Source organism: Saccopteryx bilineata, chromosome 5 (assembly GCF_036850765.1).
Source record: "Saccopteryx bilineata isolate mSacBil1 chromosome 5, mSacBil1_pri_phased_curated, whole genome shotgun sequence".
Classification (NCBI taxonomy): Eukaryota; Metazoa; Chordata; class Mammalia; order Chiroptera; family Emballonuridae; genus Saccopteryx; species Saccopteryx bilineata.
In genome coordinates this window covers 97,555,017-97,580,024 of record NC_089494.1, presented here as the reverse complement: position 1 = coordinate 97,580,024, position 25,008 = coordinate 97,555,017, and the positions used below count along the sequence as shown (strand labels likewise).

General features: G+C 37.6%; 1 protein-coding gene across 1 annotated transcript in view; it reads right to left on the bottom strand.

Annotated features, from left to right (window-relative positions):
- LRP1B (LDL receptor related protein 1B) overlaps positions 1-25,008 on the bottom strand; it is a 2,131,860-nt gene that overhangs the window by 2,023,983 nt on the left and 82,869 nt on the right. The gene's annotated exons all lie outside the window — the stretch shown is intronic.

Sequence of the window (25,008 nt, the reverse complement as noted above, 5' to 3'; positions counted from 1 at the left end):
TCTTAGAATTTATGAATGATTAGAAGACTAAAATGCTTTTTAAAGTTCTGTTATTATCTGATTCTCTTTAGTAAGTAGAAATACTTAAGAGTTTGGGGAAAATACAGATTTTTCCAGTTATTCTCTTTCTCTAAACTCATTCTATTTCTATGCCTGAAATGAGAGCGAAGGGAACGCCTGTTTGGATGTAGCTAATCAGAATCTCATAAACTGCCATTCTCAAAACTTTTTGAGAGAGTTCTGTTTAGTTTCTATCCTTTGTTCCTATCATAATATCCCTGCATAAGAACCAAGCAGGCCATGTTCTAATCTCTAAAATCCCAGGTTTCTCTCTGATTTGTCTACCTTGTCTGACCCTCGTTTATGTTTGGTCTGCATGCAAGAATTGGAAATGCTGGCTTTAATATTGAAAAATAAGATGATATCATCCCTACAAATTTCTAATTTTAATTGGAGTAAATATAGCTTGCTTATTTAAATTTAAATAGAATAGAATGTAACTCCTAAAAACTTGCTAATTTTGGCTAAACTGCTTCAAACTTCAGGCTGCTGCTTCAAGCTACAAAGCTTGAAGCAGAGTAGATTTATCTAACAAAGGTGTAGATTTTCATTAATAATATAGGAAAATAAAGCCACACTGGAATTTTCCAGCCTTATTGTGCACTTTAATTTGCCTGTTAATTAATATTTTATTTATTGATTTTTTTTAGAGAGAGAGGAGTGAGAGAGAGAGACAGAGAGAGAGAAGGGGGAGGAGCAGGAAGCATCAACTCCCATATGTGCCTTGACCAGGCAAGCCCAAGGTTTCGAACCGGCGACCTCAGTGTTCCAGGTCGACGCTTTATCCCACTGCGCCACCACAGGTCAAATTTGCCTGTTAATTAATGGGATAGAAATGTTTTAATAAGTATGGAAATGTTACTTGAAAATGCATGTACTATGTTTTGTTAAGTTAACATAAAGACAAGTATTTCTTACAATTTTGAAGTAAAGGTATTATAGAGTGTACTCAACAAATGCTTAAAAGTCTGTGTGGTGACAAAGGGGAAAGAGCCACCCCAAGCAAGGCTCAATTCCATTGGTAAATATAGGAGAGAATTAAGATTCTGTTAAAATCTAAACTTTTTTGAGGAGTTAAGCTGTCTGACATGACAATTATTTCTTCAGGAAAATGGATGTTGAATGCACATGTTTAAAACTTCTTGCATATGTTTGTACAAAAATTGTCTTCATCCTTGTGGTGCTTATTCATCTGAGCCGACTTTACAGTCCCCATGCCTCTGCTCTGTTTTTCTTTTGTAGCATAAGGCTTTTGCTTTTGCCTTAAGGTTTCCCTGGAATAGCAGGTCTTTTCGTTCTGTATAGATTTTCAGCATGAATCAAACATTGGCTTTCTATGCTAATGTGTGAAGAGAAAAAAAAATTATCTAAAGCAGGTGTGCTTTAATGAACAAATGTGTATTTTCTCTTAGTTTGAGTAAGGTGTGTGGGTGTTTTTTTAAAAAAAATATGAAGAAAGTCCAGTTCACACAAATGTTAATTAGTTAAGTTTACAAGAAACTCTTATTCTTGGAAAGGTGCAAATGTAAAATTTAGAAAAATAACTAGAACCATGAGAAGAATGTTTACCAGTAAGTTTGCTAATTATTTTGGAATTGGGACTTTGTTTTGTTTTTTAATAGTGATCAGAATGGTGCGGTACTAGGAAAGTTCTGGGAAATGTCAGTTTTACTTTAAAATGAGAATCTGCTGTTTCTGTATTTTATTGTTTTCAATAAAACTTCGTGTTTTGGACTTAAAATTTTTTTTTCTTTTAAATACTAATGTACAGGTTTATTCAGCAACTGAGAGACACTGAAATTCTACAAGAGATGCCAGACTTTTCTCTTCCTGCAAACTTCTACCCTCTTTTATTTAATCCAGCTGATAATGCTGTTTTGTCTTTTTCCAATCAGCTCTAGGTATATGGAAAAAGTTTATATAGGCAGATGGGGACCCTCAAACCCCTCAACAAGATCTTCTGAGTATGGCATTTAAGGTCTATAATGACCAAAAGAGGAACAGAAAAGGCAGACAGAGCCCAAAAAGAGATCAGGCAAAATACCAGCTCTTGGCATACACCCATAAAGGCTCCAACGCCCCTGAGAGACTTCATAGGACTCCATCAGGGCCCTGCTTCAAGAGTGGAAAGGATGGTCATTAAGCTAAAGCCTGCCAGGCTTCTCGGCCCCCACCAGGGACATGCCTTTACTATGGGAAAAAGGGACACTGGAAGGTAAGCTGCTCCCTCACTCCTCCAAGGGAGGGTTCAGTCTCTTCTAGCCCTGCTCCAGCTACCTGTGACCTGAACTTGCCAGCCTACTGAGGCTTGCCACTGAAGACTAAAGGTGCCCAGGGCCATCGGTCCCATCTCACGTTGTTGTGGATGAGCCTAGGGTATTTCTTCCAAGTAGCAGGTAAACTGATCTCCTTTCTTATGGACACAAGGGCCACTTATGTCTTGCCTGAATATTCAGGTGTTTTTTTTTTAATTCATCCCTCAAAGATCTCTGTTGTGGCCCTGGCTGGTTTGCTCAGTGGTAGAGCATCAGCCTGGTGTGCAGAGGTCCTGGGTTCAGTTCCCGGCCAGGGCACACAGGAGAAGCGCCCATCTGCTTCTCCACCCCTCCTCTTCTCCTTCCTCTCTGTCTCTCTCTTCCCCTCCCTCAGCCGAGGCTCCATTGGAGCAGAGATGGCCCGGGCACTGGGGATGGCTCCTTGGCCTCTGCCCCAGGCACTAGAGTGGCTCTGGTCGCAACAGAGTGATGCCCCGGAGGGGCAGAGCATCACCCCCTGGTGGGCAGAGTGTCACCCCCTGGTGGGCGTGCTGGGTGGATTCCGGTCGGGCACATGCGGGAGTCTGTCTGACTGCCTCTCCCTGTTTCCAGCTTCAGAAAAATACAAAAAAAAACACAACTCTGTTGTGGGTGTTGATAGCCTTATTTTCTGCTGCTTTGTTTAATATATAGTGTTTCCTTTATTTCTCTTGCCTCAATGTCCCATGCCTATTTTAGGCTGGGACTTACTCCTAATTTAGACAAATTTACCTCTGCTACCCAGCATAGTGTATCCCCAGATTCTCTTCACCACACCATGGTTGCAGAGCTCCAGGGAAAGGCACCCTGGGTTCACCACTTCAGTTTAAAGAAGCTCCGTCCCATACATGCTGCAGATGGCTTTTCCAGTCTACCTGAATTGTTACCAGCTAGAAGCAGTGGTCATTGAGACTTGGACTCTAGCTGCAAAGCATGGAAATGTGACCACAACTCCAGTCCCTTGTGAATTTTTCCTGAATGTGTGTGACTCCTGCTCCTTGGGACACTTCTCAAACTGAAGTGGGGTTGGGTTACATTTATAAATAATATGAAGCGGTGATGGTGTCAACATGGACTTGGTGAAATTACATTAACATGTTAAAGACATTTAAGACTAAAAATTTTATTTTAAATTCTGTTGTATTAGTTAAGACTGCTTAGTAATCTAATAGGTTTTAATCACTTCACTGTATTAGGACACTTGTTATAATATCTGTTAGCATTGGCTGTTTTAATATTGTTCTTTATTTTATATTTTTCCAGTCTGCCTCCAAATCTGAACATGGGAATTCAGATCAGTAAGAATCACAACACACAAATTTGAAATTTTAATATCTTTTGGAGACCGAAATATAAACAGGGTGTTTTTTTTATATCCAGGGAACAGGCGCTGGGCCTAACCACCCATTTCACCTGACCAGTTAACAAAAAGCAATACCTGATTATTGTTTATCCCACCCTGGTCAAACACCAGCGAGGGGCTGCCTACCTCCTGGCCCGTCGACCTATGTTTCAGCCAACCTACCAGCCTCTCCTCTTGGTAGATACTGCGTCTTATCCTCCCATTCAGAAGGGGGAAGAGGAGCCACTGGACCACCTCACCCACAGGTGTTGTAAAGTACCAAAAGCTACAGAATTAATATTAATATTTTGGGAGGCTTGAAGAACATTTTATTAATTTGGGTTAAGGTGTGCAGAGAAATTGTGAGAAATAGTCTCTGTACTGTGTGATTGGCATAACCAGGATGGCCCTTGGCATTGTATTGTAAATGCTAAGGGGAGGAAAACATGGATCCCCAGACATTCCACCACACCTGTGGGGAAAGGGGTGAATGGCTAGCCAGGTGCAGGAAGAGAAAAGCCAAAATAAACCTTTTCTTATAGCAATGAACCATTTGTGGGCATTTGTCCCCACGGAAACTACCTCTCCTATGTAAATGCACGTGGTTAATATGTGTGAATCTGGTCGGAGAGATGACAGATGAACACTAGAAAATATAGGAATGCCTTTTAATATGTAAAGAGACATCTTTCTACTATTGTGTTGATTTGTAAATTTTGTTTTCTCCAATATATGGCTTGCAAATTGAACATGGTCCTATCATGTTAAAGGACATGTGACTATAACCAATAGTGGTAAGGGGCTCCTAATTACAATTTTTGCTTCTGTACTTCCCACTTACAAAACTATAAAAACTAGGTAGAACAAAGGGCTGGTGCGCTCTCCCTCAGACCTTTGTCGGAGTTGCCCTCGCTTGTCCAAGCTAGACAATAAAGCTTTGATATGTAATTGACGGACTTTGTTTGTGTCTTCAATGTTTTGGGTCCCACTGGATTAGGCTTAACAAAGGAAACAGGCAATATAATCAGTTCACATAGCAAAGCAAAATTTGAGTTGGTCCACGTAGCATAATCCAGAAGTAAACTGGCCTGTTACTGCTTGTTTGGGCTGCCAATTCATCCATATAGTTCAATACAATGATCTATTTCAGAACTTCGTCTGATCATTGCATGTTCCTCCTGCACATCAGAGAAATGTCCACACAGTAGGCTTTTGAAAAAGGTCTGAGAATAATAAAACATGTACGTACAAAGTCATTTTGTAAACACATATTTGCCAGTAATTTCAACTATATATTTTATGTAACACAAACCCAACTTTAACAGAGCAATTTTTCAACACACAAGTTCTGGGGAGTTTTTTTGATGTGTTGGTTTGTTTTGCTGATTACAAAAACTAAAGCCTCAGGGACATGTATCAAATCTGTTTTTTTCTCATGACCATTTCCTCGTGTAATCTAATTAATGAATAGATATCAAGGGTCATCCTAACACAGAAACATCCATTATCATTATGAAAATGTAACAGTTAACAAGAAGAAGAGTTAGGGTTGATAAAATTTTTAAGATTTGACCCATTTTACTTCTTTTTTGGGCAGATAGATATATGCAAATATATATATATCTATGCTAAATATAAAAATACCTGAGATAGCTGGATGGAGCCCCATTTTCTATACTCAGACTTTAGTTTCTTCATCTCTATTACATTGACTTTTATAAAAAAAATTCTCTTATCTTTCAATGTAATTTTCTCTTTGAGACCATGCATATAAGACCAGACATTTTAGCTTTCAAGATCACATTTGGTAAATGCAAATATATTTTTTCTACATTACAATACTACCCAAGATGGAGAAAGCAACAAGAAAAGGAAGTGTCTTTGAGAAAGTAAGCAGGAATAAAAGTCCCAGTATTCTGCCATTCTCACAGTACTTGATGATTGTCCTTTAAATTTCTACTCCTATTCCTATAATATTGTTGTGAGTGACAATTTGAATATTAATTTTTTCATTTTAAAAACTGTACTTCTCACATCAGTACCCTGATTACTTTTCAAAGAAACAGTTTTAGTCTAATTGCATGTGAAAAAATGATTTCTTTTATCAATTCAGGTTCTAATTTTTTCTTTAAATAGAATGAACAAATTTATAGTCGATATTTTCCCTTTACTTTGTATATATTGTTAAAGAAAAAAGATTATGTATGCAATTGATAATCAACCAAGTTCTGCCTTATGTTTGCTTGATTTGGTCAATGTATGAATCAACTAACTTGACTTACAATTTATTTGGAAACAATTACAATAATCAGTTTCTGACAAGAATAACATTGAATGATCTAATAGAGCATGTTTAACATATTTCTTGATTACTATATATCATCTCTAACTTTTAAACAATCCATAATATGATCTAGCTGTACTCATTCTAAAAAAGAGTTAACAGGTTTTCAGAGACATTTGGCCACTTGCGTAAAGCCCCTGTCAGTAAATGTCAAACCTGGGATTTGAGGCTTCATCTCTTTGGTAACAAAGCTCACTTGAGGAAAGAAAATTAAAAGTGTGGAACACATGTTGACATTCATTATAGGAATATTAATAGAACACATTGTCTGCATTGAAATATGGATAAAACTAAAGCCCACTATCTAGGGTACTGATGAAATTATATGTTTCAATTTCACAAAGTATTTATTTAAAAATATTTTTAATTTATTTTAATGAGAGAGGAAGGGAGAAAATGAAACATCAATTTGTTGTTCCACTTATTTATGCATTAATTGGTGGGTTCTTGTATGTTCCCTGACTGGTATCAAACCCTCAATCTTGGTATATTGGGACAACACTGTAACCAACTAAGCTACCTGGCCAGGGCCTACAATGTCTTTCTTAAGCAAACAAGTTCTAAAGCAGAGCCATAATTAATAAAAATAAAAATAAAAGTAGTACTGACTTCTGATCTCACTTTCTCTTGCATATATTATTAAGGAAATAAGACAAATGTAACTTGTATTGTTGAATCTCAACAACAGCAGTGAAATGTTGCACAAAATATTTCTAGAAAGCTGTATCAGTCAAGGAAAGAGAGAAAAAGTGTGCATGTTGTTCACAGAGCTCTACGTCTTAATATTACACAATTCCCTTTTCCCTGCCTCTTCAGTCACTGCCAAGGAGAATTAATATGTGTAGACACTGATTGGGTTTCTTTTTTTCCGGTTGGTGGGCAGTTTCTATAAGACAAATTAAATAAATCATGGGGCTATACTTAGCCAAATGATGACAAAGAAAAGAACAAAAGAACTTCAGGGTCAATGCTGGATATGGCCCTTCTGCCTGCCCAGTCCCTGGCTCCATGGTCATGGATCCTGGATATGAGATATGGGAGAGAGAGTAATAAAATGCACCTGAGATTTTACTAAGGACAAAGGGAGAGTCATCAGATATTATCAAAGAAAAACAGCACAAAACAGCATATTTGCTTCCTCCCCACCCCCCAACTCTCTGCTTGTCTGCTCATAAACAAAGAATTTCACTTAAGCAAATGCCCAGGTCTTAGCTATAAAAACCACAGACCCCTTCCTCGGGGTGCGGGGCTTTCACTGGCCTGCCACCATGGGTGCTGCCTCTGTATGTAAGTAATACAGGCTAGGTCTGCTCCATATTGCCCTCCTTGGGGTTTCTTTGGGATCCTGCAACACCACCAGACTGATTTTCCGGGTCTGGAGCTCCTGTGTTGTACTCTGGCTTTCCAGTTTCAACACTTGGGCTATCAGGAATTCAGGACTAGAAACAAGACTATAGTGCCAGCACTATGACACATACTACTAAAAGTGGTTTAAACTGGCAAATGACACAGTCCATTGGGCTCTTTAGGGGCACCATGCCCACAGATGGAAGTGGAGCTTTTATTCCACACAGAGTGATCTTTATATACTCTAAATAAATTTGAAGTGAGGAAGGGATAACAATAATTACATGTAATTTTCTGAGTATAATAAAGAGAAAATATGTCAAGGTGGTGTCCTAAAAAATTCTCAGCATATTATGAGCACTCAAAATTTTGTGACCATTGAATTAAATAATGTATCAGTAGCCTGACCAGGTAGTGGCACAGTGAATGGAGTGTCACACTGGGACGCAGAAGACCCAGGTTCAAAACTCCAAGGTCACCAGCTTGAGCATGGGCTCACCAGCTTAGCGTGGGGTCGTGAGCTTAAGTATGGGATCATAGACATGACTCCATGGTCGCTAGTTTGAGCCCAAAGGTTGCTGGCTTGAAGCCCAAGGTCACCAGCCTGAGCCCAAGGTCACTGGCCTAAGCCCAAGGTAACTCGATCTGCTGTAGTCCTTCCATCAAGGCACATATGAGAAAGCAATCACTGAACAACTAAGGTGCTGCAAAGAATAATTAATGCTTCTTATCTCTCTCCCTTTCTGTCTATTTGTCCCTATCTTTCCCTCTCTCTGACTCTCTCTGTAAAAAAAAAAAAAAAATTGTATCAATATAATGGAGTGTTTTTGTGTGTTTGTTTTTTTGTTTTCTGAGAGAGAGGCAGGGAGAGGGAAACAGGAACATCAAACTGCTCCTATATGTGCTCTGACCAGGGAGTTGAATGGGCAACCTCCATGCACCAGGATAAGGCTCTGAGGTATCCATCCAGAGCCAAATTATTATTAATTGTCAGAGAGAGGAAAGGAGAGAGAGGGGATGGGAAGGAAAGCATTCATTTGTTGTTCTACTCAGTTGTGCATTTGTTGGTTGCTTCCCATGTGTGCCCTAACTGGGGATCGAACCTGCAACCTTGTTGTTTTAGGATGACTCTCTTAACTGACTGAACTGACCAGCTAGATCAGGGGTTCCCAAATGTTTTACACAGGGGGCCAGTTCACTGTCCTTCAGACCGTTGGAGGGCTGGACTATAAAAAAAAACTATGAACAAATCCCTATGCACACTGCACATATCTTATTTTAAAGTAAAAAAAAAAGGGAACAAATACAATATTTAAAATAAAGAACAAGTAAATTTAAATCAACAAACTGACCAGTATTTCAATGGGAACTATGGGCCTGCTTTTGGCTAATGAGATGGTCAATGTGCTCCTCTCACTGATCACCAGTGAAAGAGGTGCCCCTTCCGGAAGTGCAGATGGGGCCGGATAAATGGCCTCAGGGGGCCGCATGTGACCCACAGGCCATAGTTTGGGGACCCCTGGGCTAGAGCCATGAAATGGTTTTTTAATCTCTATTCCACTATTTTCAGTTTCTGTTATCTTAAGGACCCCTGATGTCCTACCAGAACACATATAAATTTTCCTTTGCATTTATCTTACAAAAGCAGGCATTATCTGTAAAGTTTTGTTTTGTTTTTTGTTTTGCTTGTTAGGGAAAGGGATTTGGCAATTATTGAACATTCATTTCTAGGCCTTGAGAATATGCCATTTTATACACCCCAGATTTCAGATGGAAAAAGTAAAGGTGTTGTGTGTAAACTAAAATGCTTAACATCACAGTTAGTAGTTGACAGAGCAGGGATGCAAACTCAAGTGTCTTAAACTAAAGTAAGGCTCTCTTTATTCTCTACAATACCTCCAATATTGTTTGGTATAAATATTAATATTTTTGGTCAAAAATTAATTGTGAAAATGCTGTGCTTTGGTCAAAGCAGCCTTACAGTTATGGAGATTGCAAAGCCCAAAGCTTGGAAGTTGCCATTTACACTGTCTATGGAAATGGGCTCCCCAGAATTGTACATGGAGTCTCTGACTTTAGAACTGCCAATATGTGAACAAACTTCCTATTCCTATTCTACATGTTGTCACATAAAATAAAGACAAAATTCTGCTATAGAAGGTAGTAGTCCACATATATCAATAAAATTATGCTGGATTTCTTGATGAGTAAAAGACTCATTTAGAAGATCTATGGTGGTTTCCAGTTTGGCTTGTGAGTAATTCTGTTACTGTGTTTAACATTCATCTACTCTTAGGAGTAAAATAACCAATTTAGGGATGTTCTGAGGTGGTTTTCAAGATACAGTGACATGGAATGACCTCCCAAACTATAAAGAACAGTGACACAGACTAGTTAGATATTCACAAACTATTTCCCCTCTCTTTCTGGGCAAAAAACCACATTGTATCTCCCAGATTTTCCTATTGAGGTGTGGCAATCTGAGTTCTAGCATATGAATTGTGAGTAGAAGTGATGAAAGACAACTCTAAAATGGGCCCATTAAAACATTCTGTTCCTTCCTTCATCTACTGCAGAAAGGCTAGGACTATGCCAAGGCCCTAGGGGAGAATAGAGCCAATAGAAGTCCCTGGCACACCCAAGGTATACACTGAGCTGATTAGACAATAAATAAATACATATTTGTTGTACCAAGCTACTGAAATTATAATAGCAATTTCTTACTCTGTATAATCAAAGGCCTATGCAAATATGAGGTACGTTTTACCACCTATTATTAAAATAGCAGATGAAGTCCAGAACGTCCACTGTGCCAGTATCCTGCTATCATGAATGATCGTTCTGTACACTGTTGACTACTGTTGTAAAAATATTACCTAAGGTGTTCCAGATGCTGAAGCACCCCAATTCCACTGACAAGGATTGAAGCACAAATTACTAACTGACCTTTACTTAGTCTACTTCTGCAGCTTCAGCAACTGCTAAATGTATCGTTTTTAGAGTGTTCTCCTTCGGGGAAAAAAGGATGAAACTCTGTTATGTAAATGATTTCTAAACACCTGAAATATTATTGGGTATAGTCAATGGTTGTTGTTTTTTTTACCATTTATAAAGTATTTTGGCACAAATATAACCAATAAAATATTGAACTGTTTATTTACATTTGATACCAACCCAATGCATATGTCATTGCTACTCGTAGTCCAGTTAAAAATGACTTTTCCTACTAAAGGCTGGTATTATGGAAAGTCCCTCCATTTTCCGGGCAGAGGATGTGACACTGAAGGAGATGGAGAAGAACCTTCTTGTCTTCGCTGAGTCAGTGTTGAGCAATGAAAACAGCACACTCAGCAGAGGAGTACATGTGCAATGGTCCGGTAAAGAGAAAATTCCCTGCCTTTATTAAAAAACCCCAAACTGTAAATATTAGACCTGAGAAATACATGTTTAAAAACAAAATATTTAATGTAGCTAATTCTCTACTAAAATGTGGAAATATTTTAAGGTAAGAATAATTTGTTGAAATCAATATTTCTAAATATCTTAAAAGACTGATGCAATTCTAATGGCATATACTTGACCAAAGATTATTTTATTAAACTTATGAGGATGCTATATTTAAGAAATCTAGAAAGTGTTGCTTTTTTAAAAAATGACTTTTTCCTATTAAAATATCTTGTAGTAAATATATGAACAAATAAAGAAAAAACTGAAAGGCAACATGGCAATTACCAGAAAATCTTAAACTTATAAGTTATTATATGCAAATAATAAACTTTTCTACTAGCACAGAATTTTTTTTTAAATGGAAACATATTTTTCTCTAAAGTATGTTCTCTTCCTTACACTATTTGTAGGTATATCTTTTATATACCCATCCTGCCATAGATTTGTTCGAACTTTTATAATAATATCAAAGAACCTCAATATATACATCAGCTCAGGAAAGGATACCTACATATTCAGGACAAAAGATGGTGGTGGCAAGGATGAAAATGCTATATACTATCAGATTACATTAACATAAAAGTATCTGCCAATACAGTGGTACTGTGAGATATGAACAGACCAACATACAAATTTTTTTAAGGTACAAGCTGTAACTTGGTCCGTATTTTTGTTAGAGATCCAAGCAAAACTCCGAGATATGAGACGTGATTCAGGAAGCTGCCGCTAGTTGGTGCAGCACGGGTCCAGTATTGGCAGTTTGATACACGAGTTGACTGACTTACGAGCTCGGTTACAGAACGAATTAAATTCGTATCTCAAGGTATCACTGTGCTGGGTTCTCTTAGGGCTCTTACATTATTTGGCCATGTAAGTATCTGGTGGTCCTGCTGCTGACATGGTTTCTCTTCTTTCATTCCATTACAAGACTTCAAAATTCTCACAATTGCTAAATTATCTTGAAGAGATTTAATCTACTGCTAGAGGAGACCTCTCGCTCCCTGTCTACTCTGTTGACATTAAATATTTGGAAGACAGATAAGCAGCAGGCATTTATTGAAATATTGATTGATTTAAGATGATCTAAAATCCATTCTATCTTCTATCAGGTAAGAATAGGAAATAATCATGGCAACTTTTCTTTTTACTCGTACAGAGAGGAAAATAAACAGATAAGGATGGCTATTCTAGTTTTCTTTCTTGTGTGTGTGTGTGTGTATGTGTGTGTGTGTGGATAAAGTATCTTGTACAGTACAGTCAATAAGCCCACCTAACTCACGGCTGCCACTGTGTTCTACAACTAAGGTTTATCACTAAAAGAATTGGAAACTCCAAAGGTATAAAGTTATATGGTCTATGAGGAATATTTAGTCTCCTTTTTCAGTGTGGACTTCAAAGTTTTTTAACATATTTTTTCAATTAGACTGCTTACATGTTTCAGTGTCCTGATAATTATTTGCTATTGAACTATATAATTAAATATACTTTTACCATGTGTTTGTTCACATATGTGTATGTATAACATAAATATGTTCATGTACAATTGCCAATTAATTGCTAAGAATGTTGCATTTCTCACTAGTTTTAAGTAACAATAATAAATCCTGGTTCTGTAATAAGTATATTATCATAAGAAACACCTAATAATTTCAATGTAGGGATTCAATTGTACCTTCAAACTTGCATGTAGGTCATAAAAAATTATGGAAAACATTTGTTTGACATCTGCCATTATGTAATAAATATTCCTCTCTTTTTAAACAGAAGAATTGCCAAACTAAGTAGGAGATGAGACGAAAGTATGATGACAATTCCTACAATTCAATTTTTGCTTAAAGAAAATATATGCTACTGGCCAGGTGGTGGCAAGTGATATAGAGCATCAACCTGGGACACTGAGGACCCAGGTTCTAAATCCCAATGCCACAAGTTTGAGTATGGGATCATAGACATGACCCCATGGTCTATGGCTTAAGCCCAAAGGTCACTGGCTTGAGCAAGGGGTCACTGGCTTGACTGGAGACTCTGGTCAAGGTACATGTGCAAGCCATCAATGAACAACTAAAGTGCAGCAACTATGAGTTGATGCTTCTCATTTCTCTCCCTTCTTGTCTGTGTATCTCTCACATGTGTGCACATTAAAAAAAAAAGAAATGTGTCAAAGGAATGGTTGAATAAGTTATCCCACATGTAGGAAAGACTCCCTTCACTCCCCAAGCATACACATAAAAGATATTGAGGACACTACTGTAAAGAATGCTTACCCCTTGCTCTGAGACAGCCATCTTCCCAGGAACTCTTTTCCAAAATATATGCTTATATAGGAAATTAGACACCCCAAAATTTCACTTTATTCATATTAAGTATTTTTTAAAATCTGATGGTTAACTCCACAAAAGCCATAAAATATATACCAAAAATATGTAAGATTATTCTCAAGTCAAAACCCCAGGAGGAAGAACAATACTAACAAAACTTAATGGCCCTAAGTTAAATTTGTCAGCAAAACCATCATTGGGGTAAGCAGAAGGAAGAAAATAAAACAGGGAAGAGAAATTGAGTTCAGTTTCTGTGACTAAGAACATGTGTGTGAATATGAACATATGGAGAGAGCATGGTTAGTGAAAAAGGGGAGCGTGAAGTAGTGACTTTAATGCAGTTTAAGTATAAAGATCCTTTCTAACGTACGTTATTGGTGACAGTGCAGGAAAAGGACAGTCATATATGATATTGGTGAATTTATAAATCAATACAATATTTCTGGAGAGTAATTTGGTTAAGACTGACCAAATTTTTAAATGTGGAAACTGAACAACCTGGCAGCTGAGTTCCAGTGGTGCACTTGGCTACTTACAGTACTTACCCAGCTTTACGTTTGGAATCTAGAGTACGACAATATGCAAACATTCAAAAATATAATACTTAAATCCAACATGTGGAGGAATGGAGAAAATTCTAACTGACCATAAATATGAGAATAATTAAAAATGCATTCAAACTTTAGAATACTATTTAGCCCTCAAAAAGTCATGTTAGGTCTCTGGATTTAGAGATAGAAAAAGTATTCAAGAATATCATTGAGTAAAACATTTAAGCTGTAGAGTAAGATGTGTGGTATGATCCAGACTATGTGCAAATATGTAAGTCTGTGTTATTACACATATAAACAAAGAAAGAATATGTACAAAGTTAATATTGCTTACTGAATAGAGTTCTATTTTGTTGGAGGTACTTTTTAATATCAAAATACCGTTTGTTATAAAAATGGCAAGGTTGAAAAGAAAACAATTGCTTTTAAGACCAACATAAAGTAGAATGAGAAATTTGGAGTTTTATCCAATTTCACATGAGGAGTTTTGAAAAGCAGATATCACTCAGCCTAATATCACTTTTTTGGCAAAGCTTACAGATCTAGAAATATTGTAAAACCAAATAGACAGAGGTTACATGTTCTCAATAATGTTATGTTGGTCAAAAGACTTCAAAATTATGGAAATAGAAGTGCTGTTGAAGCCATAATTGAATTGCTAACATACCAGCAAACAGCTAACTAATGATGGAACTGTGAGACTAAGATATCTATTCTTCCTATTCTTACAGTGGAGAGAACCGAACCACCAGTTGTGATAAACTTCTCCTTGGTTTTCTCAGGATTCTTAAATAGTAAACCTATGCAAATGATCAGGACTTTTATTTTAGGTGAAAATCCCTTTCCCTTGATTTTAGCAGGAAAAAATACCAAGCAATTAAAATAATCAAGAAGTTTCTTAGAAATTAAATGTTTTATTTTTATCCTTGGGTAAAGAAATACCTCAAAGTTCCTCATAATTATAAGCCTAAATAAAATAATAAATGAATATCAAATATCAAATTTTAGTTCCCTGTAAACATTTCTCCTTGTGGTCCCAGAGCCAGGGCACATCTCAAAGAGCCAGGCAGGCTCTTGGCTCCGAGTGGCAGGCTGGTTTGGGTCATAAACAAACTGTATAGGAAAACCAGAAGGAAGAACCTGCTCCCATTCTCCTTGACTCAAACAGCCTGATGAGTGACCAGTTTCTCTAAACTACAGTCTTCTCCATGTGCCTCAGTTATCCTCATAAAGCTTCAGTATTTTGAGTGCACTATTTTCCTTTTCTTTTTTTTTTTCCTGAAGCTGGAAACAGGGAGAGACAGTCAGACTCCCGCATGCGCCCAACCGGGATCCACCCGGCACATCCACCATGGGGCAACGCTCTGCCCACCAGGAGGCGATGCTCTGCCCATCCTGGGCGTCGCCATGTTGCGACCAGAGCCACTCTAGCGCCTGAGGCAGAGGCCACAGAGCCATCCCCAGCGCCCAGGCCATCTTTGCTCCAATAGAGCCTTGGCTGCGGAGGGGAAGAGAGAGACAGAGAGGAAGGCGCGGCGGAGGGGTGGAGAAGCAAATGGGCGCTTCTCCTGTGTGCCCTGGCCGGGAATCGAACCCGGGTCCTCCGCACGCTAGGCCGACGCTCTACCCCTGAGCCAACCGGCCAGGGCTCTTCTATCTTTTTAACACTTTTTTTATTTATTCATTTTTAGAGAGAGAGGAAGGGAGAAAGAGAAGCAATGATTTGTTATTCCACTTATCTATGCATTTATTGGTTATTTCTTAAATGTGTTCTGACCAGGAATCAAACCTGCAACCCTGGCAAATTGGCTGACGTTCTTAACCAACTGAGCTACCCAGAAAGGGCCTCTCCTATCTTTTTAAATGCACCAGGTGCAGTTCAGCAAATAACCCTTTTCTAAAGGCTTTTTGGAAACTACTGTAATAGTGTTACTCCCTGCAATTTCATGGAAGATTTCCAAGTGTGCTTGCAGGATAATGCTCTGATCCCTTAAGGTTATCAATCACTAACATTCTTTCTGTTCTTTTTCTCTGTCTACCTTGTGCTTCTTAAGATTCTTTTCAAGCCTCCTTAACGTGTGTGAAGATCCCTGGCTCACTCACAAGAAGGGGAATTTCCATGTGACAAAAGCTGACTCTATCAATACATTCGTTGATGAGAATTTAAGGAAGAAAAAGGTAAGAACTCCGCAGGGGCCGTGCTAATTGATTTTCTTTATAAACACATAAGCAATTATACCAGTGACCATCTGCTTTGTCTGCATGAAGTTAATGAATACACAAAAGGAATCAAATTTAGAACTTCCTTAAATCTTAAATCCAACTGCCTTGATAGTTGCTCAGATATATCACATAAATCAAAAGGAAAAGTGCTCTCGTCTGCAGGATAAAGACCAACAAAAATAAATAGAATTTCCTGTTTCTTTCACAGTGAAAACAGTTATGCTGATTACAATGTCTGAAAGTACAGGCATCAGAAACTAATAAGTAGCATTATTTTCAAAGAGAACTCTCATATTTATTTAGCCATTTGGGCCTATAAAATATAGAAAACAGATAACACCATTGTGGTAATTAGCAATTTTCTTTTAAAAAAGTTGTTTATTTTGTTTGGTTCAGCGTTCTGAAAGCACACATAACTATTTCTTTCATAGTCATTAGGAATAAAACAGCAGAGCAGAATTAATTCAAAGTATCACTGCTATAAGAAATAACACTTCTAGACTCCACTGTTCAAAAGCAGGTCTTTCTTCTGTTTTTATTTCCAAAGCTAAATGAAGATTATAAATATAAAATGGAAAGCCAAAAATCTGCAAGCACAGCATTTATTACCCCTCTTTGAGTTGGAATACTCAATATGTAAAATACAATTGCAGATCTGCATGCTAAGATCTTTTGATGCACAAAAATATAACTATATTAGTACATGGAATATATTCATAATTTTGAAAAGTGTTATCTTTAAAATTGTTATGAAAAACCCCACTGGTCATTTATTAATTCTGTAAATAATTATTAATGTGTTTTTGGTAACACAGTCTGGATTAGTATCTTGTAAGAGGGTCCACTCACAACAATTATCATTTAGTGAGTAAGTGAGGATTTGTAAGTGCAATTCCAAATGTGACAAGATGCCTTAATATACCAGAGGTAAGAGTATACCTAATCAGGAGCTCTGCTGGGCAGTAGGTACATTAGAAGGAGCAATCCAGGTAACTATATTTGAGCTGATAATTGATGGATGGCCAACAGTTCATTCAGGGATGAAACACTGGATCACAGTTTAAGCTAATGGTTGGAGCATTAGATATTCTTCTTTCTATAGATTTTTTTATGAAGGTAAATATGTCTTTTAATACAGGAGAAGATATTAAAATTCAGGTCATTAGCTCATGAGAAATAATTTTTATAAGGAAATAACATATTGGTGTATACCGATTTAAAATTCATTTAGACACAAATATTTACATTAATATGTCCTCCCCCCAAAGAAAACACAGAATAAAATAAAATTACAACAATGGGTATCATACAGAGTGGATAGAGTACTAGATATAAATAGAGGAAGAACATCCGTCTTGAGAATTTAAGATTCTCCCCCAGGGTGTCCCACCCCACTTCTAGTCTTATTTCTTCAATAGTTCCCTAAAAATGCCATAAATCCTAAGAAAACTCTTCTATATTCTCTCCTCTGAATACTTCTGACTTTTCCATTTTTTTTACATGTGCTATGGCCTTCCCTCTGTCAATACCTTTCTTATTCTGTAAGACCTATTTCCTTGGTGACTTCCCTTATACTCCTGATCACATGATTATATATCTTAGACATTTTTGATGACATATAGTCAAATTCTGGCTTACACGATATTGTTTTATTTATGTAAAAGTTAGCTTTCCTCACCTATAGCAAGTGAGCTTTGTCTTCACCTATGCAACACAGACGCAACATTTAATGTTTGGAATAAAAATGGATTGGCCCTGGCCGGTTGGCTCAGCAGTAGAGCGTCAGCCCAGTATATGGAAGTCCCAGGTTCGATTCCTGGTCAGTGCACACAGGAGAAGTGACTATCTGCTTCTCCACCCTTTCCTCTCTCCTTTCTATCTCTCTCTTCCCCTCCAGCAGCCAAGGCTCCATTGGAGCAAAGTTGGCCTGGGTGCTGAGGATGGCTCCACAGCCTCCACCTCAGGTGCTAGAATGGCTCCAGCTGCAGTGGAACAATGCCCCAGATGGGAAGAGCATCACCCCCAGGTGGGCATGCTGGGTGGATCCCTGTCAGGTGCATGTGGGAGTCTGTCTGACTGCCTCCCAGCTTCTAACTTCGAAAACACATACACACACACACACACACACACACACAAAATGGATTAAACTGAACTAAATCAATATGCATCTGGTAAAACAACTCTTTATTCTAACTCAAATTTGAGAGTGAGTGACCAGTTTTTCTCCCTGAAACCACTTACCCAAAAATGGAATATGGATTTTTAAAGGTCAGCTCTCCTTAAAATTTAGAATATTTTACATAATCTTGTTTAAGAAATACCATATTTCACAACAGTGAATTTTACAAATAACTAAAATCTTATCTCTAGAGTTAGTGAGCCATAAAGACAAGCTCATTGTATGGAAGAAAACATCATTCATTTCATCTTGGGCTCACCAAATTCACATTATGCCACTCGTGTGCATCAGTAACCATCCTGAGTGCTAGGGATATAACAGCGAAGGAGACAGAAGAGTTTCCATTGCAGAGCTGAGTCTAGAGGCAAAAAGGGAAGGGATTATAGACATATTCACACATAGTCATAGTAATATGATACAAATAGAGAGCAGGCAGGGAGAACTTTGTACAGAAGAATAGAACACTCCTCTTGGTAAGAAAATTTAAATTGATACCTGAACAGCATTGTAATTTGAGAACTCATATAGCATATGGATGAGCTCATCCTATGGTTTATATATTTCAGAAAATTATTGATGTAAAAAGATAAATATTAAGGACAAATAAACATGTGTCATGTAAATATTAAAAAAGTTAGAAGGTATGGGAACTCCTGGAGTTATACTTGATTATTTAATTAATCCAAATAGATATTTGAGCCTTAACTACATTCTTTTTTTCCAGCTCCTTCAACTATTGCACAAGATTGTTTCAAATCTCAAGGGTCTTCAAAAACTGCCCATGTTTGTACCATTGCACTGGATCCTAAGAACAATTGTGACCATTCTCCAACTGTAGACATAAATGACACATTACTCACATCATTATCCACAATGTCCAACAAGCACTCAATCAGCTCACTTCATATTTCACTACCACCTATGGTTGGCTGAAAAATGGTGGCTCCTAGTACCGCAAGACTTTGCTAAAAGATTTGCAAAAAGATTCGGAGTGACTTTTATGGAATAGCATTTCCTATTTTTTTTTTTTTGAGGTACTTAAAATAGAAGAATAGCGATTTTTATGCCCTTATTTCCTACAAGAAAACAGCATTTGGACCTTTTGTTTTTGTGTATGTTAGAGAATCCAAATGTTTTCCTCTCTCTGATACAATATAACTGACAGAAAGGACACGGGGGACTGAGGTTTGAAATGTAAACTAGAAGTTTTTAGGCAGTAAAGATTCCAGATAAAATAATTGTTCTCTAATTATACAGTGAGTCATACCCATCATACTAATTTGTAAAATTTTTCAGCATTAAAATTTGGAAAGAATATGGGTGATAAAGTATGAATGACTATAATGTATTAGAAAAGTTTAAGCAAACTGTGGAGATGTCTGAATGTAACATGAAGGCATTGAAATGTTTTTCTGGATAGGGGAGGGGTAGAGTAGGAAACAAACACAATGAAAACAACAGACAAACAAAAATATGGCCTAAATATCTCCTTTATATGTATCAGAAAAAGTTGATAAAATAAATTCCAGGCATCGAGATAACCTGTATGCTTGTCCTTAACAAGACTTTACGGTCCTTTAGGAAGGCAAACTGCATGTGATTATTATAATTAGGAGTTATTTGATTGTATAAAAATTAATATGAGGAAAATTTAGAATTTTTGCATATTTTCTTTCTTTCTTCCCAATGTACCTCCCTTGCTCTAGCTCTAATAATTTCAGGCCCAGCAATCTATTTTATATTTAACATCTTTTTATTGCCAGTAAATATTTTTGCATATACTGTGTTATCTTTCACCTAAATGATGTGCTAAATGCATTCTCAAAGGGAAAAATATACTACTCAGCATTTTCATATCCCTCACAAAGAAAGAAAATTGCAGGTTTTACTTTTTTTGGTTTCTTATTGCTTTTTAAGTCCTGTCATCTAATGGGACTAATGTTCATGGTTTAGGAGTATATTTACCATAAATAGCTTTAGTGGTTATCAAACATCGCTGCTTCATTTTGGCATTTAACCAACCTCAACCACTCCTTATTACCTCATATAGTTCTTTACTTTGAACATTACACCTTAATTACCCCAATCCCTATTTCTAGGTCTGATTTTAAAAGCCTGGATGGGAATAACCATTTCTTGTTTCACTTGTACAAGAAGGCAGCGCCGTGCCCAAGCAATCAGAGATCAGGGCCATGAAATCAGTAGAGTGTTTCTCAGTGACCTGAAAAACCCAAGTTGTATGGCAATGAAAATGCAAATTCTCCTACGGGCAAGGAAAGGAGTGGGGAGGCGATGGAGGGGGGACAGACTGTCTAATATTTCTTCCAAGCGCGCGCATCCATGCTGAAGTCTAATGATACTGAATACTGCTGGGGAAAATGGGAAACGGTGCTAATTTCAAAACTGTTGATTAATTTGAAGTAAATAAATGTAACTAGGATCTTGCGCTTTGGTCCCTAGTATACTCCTACACTACTTTTACTAAACCTTCAAAATAATATTTTATAAACTTTCCAGGCTATAGGATATTATCTCATAATAGATGAAATTAGAAAATGGGTCATGAAGTTATAAATTTGTCTGGACTTTCCTGTTTTATTGACCTTATAAATTAAGCTCAAATAAATTATTTTTTGAGAATTTTTATCTACTTAAAACTACTACAGAACTGAAGAAGCCTTGTCTAGCATATCTCTGTCTATTCAACTTTCTCCAGTGAGTGTAAGGATTACTTACACTTGAAGCCTTGCTATGGGCAAAATATGCATCTTAACCTGTTTTTAGTCAAAGCTGGCCAACGCATGTCCGCTAAAGGAAAGGATATTTGCCAAATTGACAAATGAGACAATTCAGGGTATTTAAAATGCAGAAATTGGGATTAAAATGCCCTTTAGCTTTCAAATTGCACTATGTCCCTTTTTTTTTAATTTTTTTTTCTTTTTTTCTCCTTTCTGAAGCTGGAAATGGGGAGAGACAGTCAGACAGACTCCCGCATGCGCCCGACCGGGATCCACCCGGCACGCCCACCAGGGGCAACGCTCTGCCCACCAGGGGGCGATGCTCTGCCCCTCCAGGGCGTCGCTCTGTCCGGACCAGAGCCACTCTAGCGCCTGGGGCAGAGGCCAAGGAGCCATCCCCAGCGCCCGGGCCATCCTTGCTCCAATGGAGCCCTGGCTGTGGGAGGGGAAGAGAGAGACAGAGAGGAAGGAGGGGGGGTTGAGGGGTGGAGAAGCAAATGGGCGCTTCTCCTATGTGCCCTGGCTGGGAATCGAACCCGGGTCCCCTGCATGCCAGGCCGACACTCTACCCCTGAGCCAACCGGCCAGGGCCTGGTCCCTTTTTAATATAAGTTTAGAAGTTGTTATTCCCATCACTTCGTTGGGATGTTTAAAATATTTACAACTACTTTCTCTACCGTTAGTAACCACAGGTGGGCAGCTATCCCACTTCATATATAAATATAAGCTTTTCAATAGCAGGTGCTACTGGGATTTGAACTTGAATTGGTATTTGCTATAACTGCCTCTACTAATCCCACACACACAGTACATCACGTACCCTGTTCCTGACTCCATCTTCACCCATCCCATTAAGTGGTTATCCTGCTGCTTTCTCTGACGGGAAATCTCTAAGAGCATTTTACTCTTATTTCTCTCCCATTTCTGGCATAATGCTTTATATATAATTGATGCTCAGACTATATTTACTGTGTATTGACAGCAGTTGTAGCCGTCACCATCATGGTCATTCACATGCAGGTTCTCACAGAATTTGGGCAGACAGTAATGAAACAGTGTATCCAAAAAGTGGTGGGCCATTCCTTTACTCCAGTCTCACACCGGCCAGCGAGCAAACACACAGGGAAAAAACACTGCTCTTTCATTCATTCAGAGCTCACAAAGCCCTGACACATTCTCTGGTTCCACAGCCAGGAGAATCTTCTCGGTTTCTCTTAGAGTTAAAGGCCCCACCAGTCTCACGGAGTGCTCCTAAAAGCCCCTCACCTTTGTTCCCTCTCTCCTTCAGACTTTCTGCACAAACACTGCAAAATCTCCTCCAGCACATATTAGCAAGACAATGGCCCTTCTCAAGCAGGAAGATAATTTGCAATTTCACAGATCACGTACCTGGAGCTACCCAGCACCATTTTTAACAAAAAAAGTACGCAAATTCAAAAAATACAGATTTTACAAACTCATTTGCCAAACATATTGTAAAAATAAATTGTTAAAGGATAGAGAACTCTCACAACATGAAACCCCTCTCCTCTGACATATCTTAACTATTTCTTGAAATCGTTATTTTCTAAATGTGTAATTTTGGCAAAGTCACTTCACTTTTCTGTATTACATTTTCCTCATTTGTAAAATGGAAAAATAGCAGGGAATGCTTTAGATAAGTTGCTACAGCATACCTACATATAAAATATGGACTTATCAGATATTTGCTTTTGGCAAGACTGCTTCACTTCTTTGAATGAAAATGTACATGTCTTTGAGAGTTGTTAATACTAGAAATCATAGAAACATAAGATGATTAGTGGTTGCCTAGGATTGGGGTGGGAGTGGGGAGTGACTGTATTGGGCATGAGCTTTCTTTTGGGGATGACGGGAATGTCTTAAAATTAGATTGTGGTGACAGTTATACCACACTGTATAAAAATTAATAAATTCTAATATGAAAATAGGTGAATTTTATAGTATGACAATTATACTTCAATAAAACTGTTAATTAAAATAGTAATAATAATACTAGAATTCAAATTAGGTCTATCTGAGCCAAAGTACATATTGTTTATTCTATCCTCACCACCTCACTCTAAAAAAACAGGAAGTTTATGTTTAAGTGATCATGCTAAATGATAAATGAGTTGCTATCTAGGGAGGTACTTAATATAGATGACATAGAAGAAAAAATGAAGCTAAAACCCTTATCTAATCATGCAAAGAAAATATTTCAGTTGCTTGTTTTTGAGATAGTTGACAATAACAAAAAAGAGTTGCTAGTCATAATTTGATAGCAGTTGTTCTCTGCTTATGGTAAAGAGAAACCATTATCCAATTATACATTAATTGTAAATTTTTTTTTCTTGCCAAGAAACATTTCCTTCCTTTATTCCTTCTATCCTTCCTTCCTTCCTTCTTTCCTTCCTTCCTTCCTTCCTTCCTTCCTTCCTTCCTTCCTCCCTCCCTCCCTCCCTCCTCCCTCCCTTCCTTCTTCAATCTTTTCTTTCTTCCTTCCTTCTCTCCTTTCTTCCTTCTCTTTGTCTGCTTTGTGTTTATTTCTGAGTCAGAAATAAATATAGGTGTTAGAGATAAATTTTCTCCATAATTTATGGACACCATTTTAGAAGCATCATAGAACACATCCCTTATAAGCTAAGGGAAATGATCCTGAAAATAAAAGTATTGGGATCATTTTAACTATTTCTTTAAATCACCAAAATATTTCTTTGTGAATTAAGAATATAGTTGATTCAAATCTTATTTACAGAAATACTGAACGCCTTACCCACACTTATAAAGAAGTATTCACTTTTCTATATCATTTTTTTTTATATTTTATCTTTTCTTAGAGAAGTTAATTTAAACAGAAGATGAAAACTGCAGGAGCTCCGGTCAGAATAACAGAATGCATTTAAAATTCTTCTAACATTTTTCTATTCAGTATCTAAATTCAAATTCCCAAAGAAGACATTCTCTGCAAAGAGATTAAGGAAAGAGAAATGATGGTTTGAGCTGCATATGTTTGAGATGAATAGTGTTTCTTCCCTCTTTGTGATAGGGACTTCACTCTAGATGGTAAATTGTGGCACGCACTGCCAGATCAGGGAGTTTTCAAGCCTGTATGCTTTTTTGAGTTGCTGGATGTCAGAGGGGCTCCATCAGAGTTGCACTGCTGCTGAAAAGGTTAAATGCAAGAACCTCAAAGGCTTTCAAAGAGGAGACTACAGAAATTCTGTTGTCAAGGAGTATTATATCTTACCACTCAGGCAAGTTTGTCTCAGCTGATCCTCCCTATTACTTTGAAAGTTAGAAAAATCCATTAAGAGGCAGATGGGTACGTCAAGGATTTTAAAACCTAGTACAGGTTGTATTTACTTTTGGATTATTAAGAGTTATTTTTTACTGTTTAACAAAAGAAAAATGGTAACATTGCTGTCTCCTATCTCCTTGAGGGTAGTGGTATATAAATTTGGCTGGACACATACTGTGATTGTTAACCTTGGGGAAATTTGTATTTTTGTATTTATTCCATGAAAGTCTCTACATTTTAATATTCAATAGAAGACATATTTAGAGATAATCACTGTCCCTCTGGCAGTCACCAAACTACACCATAACATGTACAACAATTTCCAATGTGTAAAATCAGTTTAAAATATTTTTAAATAGAAAAATTAATTTGTCAATAAATATTTATTGAGCACTTATTCAGATGAGCACTTTGAGAAATATACAACATAAAAGAATAACAAGGCATGATCCTAACAAAACTTTAACTAGAGTTCATGGGCAAACGGGAGGTACTATCCTTGAACTTTTAAGGGAACAAGAATAAAGTTAGAATTTAAGGTATAAAAGGTTTCAGATAGCCTGACCAGGCGGTGGCGCAGTGGATAGAGCATTGGACTGGGATGCAGAAGACCCAGGTTCGAGACCCCGAGGTCACCAGCTTGAGCGCGGGCTCATCTGGTCTGAGCAAAAGCTCACCAGCTTGAGCCCAAGGTCGCTGGCTCAAGCAAGAGGTTACTTGGTCTGCTGAAGGCCCACGGTCAAGGCACATACATATGAGAAAGCAATCAATGAACAACTAAGGTGTTGCAACGCGCAATGAAAAACTAATGATTGATGCTTCTCATCTCTCCATTCCCGTCTGTCTGTCCCTGTCTATCCCTCTCTC